This window comes from Triticum urartu, chromosome 4A (assembly GCF_056163025.1).
Source record: "Triticum urartu cultivar PI428250 chromosome 4A, HENAU_Tu73, whole genome shotgun sequence".
Taxonomy (NCBI): Eukaryota; Viridiplantae; Streptophyta; class Magnoliopsida; order Poales; family Poaceae; genus Triticum; species Triticum urartu.
Genome location: NC_141876.1, coordinates 56,606,118 through 56,609,985, shown reverse-complemented (window position 1 = coordinate 56,609,985; position 3,868 = coordinate 56,606,118). Strand labels below are relative to the sequence as shown.

Below are 3,868 nucleotides of genomic sequence, written 5' to 3'. Positions count from 1 at the left end.
CCCACCGGTCCTATTTATTAAGTTGCAATGGTGAGTATCTTTGGACCCCAAAGAGTTGTATAAGTTGGAAAATGGAGATTTTCCTATGGCATTGGCCGTTGGGCAGCTAGCTATTGCATTTGAAGGCTCCACAGAAAGAACCCGCAGGTACTATTATGACAAGTGGCTTCGAATCCAGTTTGTTAGTCGTTTGCATCTCGGTTAACAAAAATAAGCTTGAATCCCTCCATTCGTAGATCAATCAGCTAAAGTTGTTAAAACAATGCCCCGGTAAAAAGGTAGCAGAAGGTCGTTCTTTCTTACTCGAAGTTGCACTCAGGTGCTGCCGTTTTAGAGCTAGGCGATATTCTCTGTGTAAACCAGTATCGTATCTGTTCGATATGGACCATTCTATAAGTATAGTCATTTCAGTCTTCCTCAAAGGATCTCTGATCTATTGTGCAACCTTCCCTTCGAAACCCACCCCACACGAATACTTCTACCCCTTATCACAACTCCAATGCCCACAGGCATCTGTCTCTAGCACAAATCTTTTACTGAAATCAGGGAGAACCAACATAGGGGCCTCAATTAAAGCTTGCTTGAGAACATCAAAGGATTGATTTGGCTTGTCCACACAAATGGTACTCCTTTCTTTAACAAGTTCGTGAGAGGTCTCCTAATTATGTATATACAGGATGAGTCACATCTTGACCGGAGCCATGCGGAGCACAAAAAGTGAAGAGAAAGGATTTGTTCACCACTTTAAGCCAAAAGATAGAAATGAAAGCTGTTCCCATAGAATGAGATTAGATCCTGCAAGTGAGCTATTTATACCGAAGCTTACAAGAAGCAAAGTTGAAACGGGACCTTTCCCACCACGGCATCCAACTCTTCTCTTCCGTAAGCAAAGGGGCTTTCAACGAGATAGGGAGCTATACAATTTCACCCGTGGGTGGGGCTGGCTCACAATACAACAATTATCGCTACTGATTCCAGATAGAATGTTGATACCGGTGGAAAAGCACTTCTTTCTATGTATAGGGCAGTGAACTAAAAAAAGTGTCCTTTCTCGATACATAACATTGTATAAGTCAACCCAAGTCGCTTCTTCATCTCCGGGAATCGGGTAAGGTACTTTTGGAACACCAATGCGCATATTAGATTAATATTATTATATTATAGTAAGAAAACTACACTTTAATATATAAACATAAGAATGGAAGAGAAAGAAAGAACCTGAGAAGAGCTTAGTTGGAACTCTTTACCGGGATCATAGGGGCTATGCTCCCCTCTCTCTGTCTCAGTCCCAGCCAACGGCATAGCAACACCTACTCTTCCTTCTGATGCAGCCTTCCTGGATCCATAATTTGGCTTCCTCGTTTATTGATTGCTTGCAATCGCCACAACACCATTGAGTGAGCGTCATAGAATCCTCAAGTCGTGAAGTAGAAGTTCTTCGAACCTTGATTGTGTGTGTTCGTGCCCACTCCAATAGAGCATTTGGCCCTGTGAGCTTTGACTACAAAAGCTACCTATGTCAATCAGTATAGCCACTAGAGGGATTGGAACAGGTATATTCCTTCTCAGATAGTACTTTAAGACAAACACGGTTCACAAGGTGGATTTTCTATCTATTAGTTGACTACGGAGCTTCCTCATCCCGACCTATCTATATGTGAAAAGCTCTCCGCCAGAATCTTCGTAGTAGTAAGTTGTGGGTTACAAGCTGTCCCTTCCTCAAACCACCCCGCAATAGATATAGGGTTTACCAACCTCAGGCATGGACATAGACACCAAATCATTTTGATCGAGGACCCATTTTTGGAATAAAAAGGATAGAGACCAGACGTAGTCCAATCGGAAGGTCGTGCTTTAGAGAAAGACTTGTGTTCTATAGGAACAGCTGCCTATGTTCACCCGGCTGCCCTGCCTGTCGCAGAACCACTGTGAAGCATCCATTCTATTCAATTAGAAATAGCATCTATAACTAGTAGTAGACGGTTGCTTCGAGGTCTCACAGGTCCTGCTTAAGCGAAAATGTAGTTGTGGAAGTAGTCTTGCCCACTTTGCCTTACGCTCATAGAGATCTATAAGTATCCCTCTTGTCTAAGTAGGTAAGTACGCTCGGCCCAGTACTAAACTTTAGCATTAAAGACAGAGTCCTTCTTTTCATGAATGTTCAGGAAGAAGAGAATCCCTAAGTGAGAATTGAATGCCATCCCATTTCCTAAAGAAAGAGATTTCCAATATACGTGAATCACGAAAGAACCAATGTTGTAACTTGCTTCATCCGGCATTATAAGTAATCAATGAGATTTTCTTCCTCGAGAACAAAAAGCTACACGAGGAGAGCCTTGTTTACTAATATGTTACTAAAAGACCAGAGGTGATGGCCTCTGAATTGCAGGGTATGGAAAGTGGGTGTTAATCAACAAGATTATCTACATTTGCGGAAACCACTACTAGAATAAAGTTAGATCTTTATTTCATTTCAAGGAAAAGTTTCAGGGTTTATCCACCACTCAGACAGTAGTGAAAAATCAAACTAACTCTAGGCGAAAGTGCACGGAGGATCTGTGATTCCTCCTACCTTATGAGCCCTTACGAAATGCCATTTTGAATGATGGACAAATCATGGGTGTCGGCGGTCTAGTCAGAGCATTTTGGAGCGCCTGAGCGGGCAAAGTAGGTTGACCCGTCCCGAGGGGGAGGGAACAAACGGGCAATTGAACACCATAGGGCACAAACGAATAGCCAGTAACGACCTGTATATATCAGGCAAGAGGTGCTACTCCGACCCGGAATCCTGCGTGATGGTTGGTCACCTTACCAATAATCTTCTTAATGTTGGAGAAAATGAGGATCATTGACTTAAATTGGAATTGATACCTAGACTACTTGGTTCTAGCTTGCCACCCCAGAAGGCAACGTATACACAAGTATAGACTATAGGTAACACTGTAGGGTACAGCCTTGGGTAGTCTTAGGGTTTTCCAAGATATGATATGATCGGGTTATTTATTAGAATTGGAAATAGCTAGACGAATAAGTAGGCTTTAAAAGGACGAATAAAGTAGGCCTTCTAACTCAAAGTACTCCAACTTAAGGAAAGACATGCAACATTGGTGATCAACGTATGGAATTTCCGCTATTTCGTTCCGGGAAAACACTTGTTTTTTCACGTTTTTCCTTCGCTGTTCTTTCCTGGATTTTTTGTTGATGATTCTTCCCCTTAAAAAAGCTTTTCCCTATAAAAAATATGTGGCCCTTTTCTTTCCCGAAAAGGCATTCATTGTTCGTTCTGTGCCAGGAACCAGATTTGAACTGGTGACACGAGGATTTTCAATCCTCTGCTCTACCAACTGAGCTATCCTGACTATTTATTATGCATCATCCTAGTAGAGTACTTGTATCTATGTCAATTAAAGGGACTAAAAAAGAAAAAAAGTATTCTCAAATTGGACTTAGTAAATATCAGGATAATGATATGGATTGTGAATGACTTACTTAATAATAGGGATTACTTGCCTATACTATAATATGTTCATTTGTATGAATGGGATAAGATCCAAAGAAGTCAGTTCGGATCCGTTTGTGAAAGAGTAGAATAAGAAAGATAGTGAATCTTGTTTGAACCATTAATGAAAAATAGAGGTTGGTACAATAGTTAGGAAGTAAAATGGGCTTTTTATTGGGGATAGAGGGACTTGACTTGAACCCTAACGATTTAGAAAGTCGACGGATTTTCCTCTTACTAGAAATTTCATTGTGGTCGGTAATGTTGGTGAATTAACAGAAACGAAAAGAGAGGGATTCGAACCCTCGGTAAACAAAAGCCTACATAGCAGTTCCAATGCTACGCCTTGAACCACTCGGCCATCTCTCC

The 3,868-nt window shown here is 41.3% G+C and overlaps 1 non-coding gene across 1 annotated transcript; it reads right to left on the bottom strand.

The window, feature by feature from the left end:
* Positions 1-3,781: 3,781 nt before the first annotated feature.
* TRNAS-GGA (transfer RNA serine (anticodon GGA)) lies at positions 3,782-3,868 on the bottom strand. Its single transcript has one exon. It is a non-coding gene; the product is annotated as a tRNA-Ser (tRNA).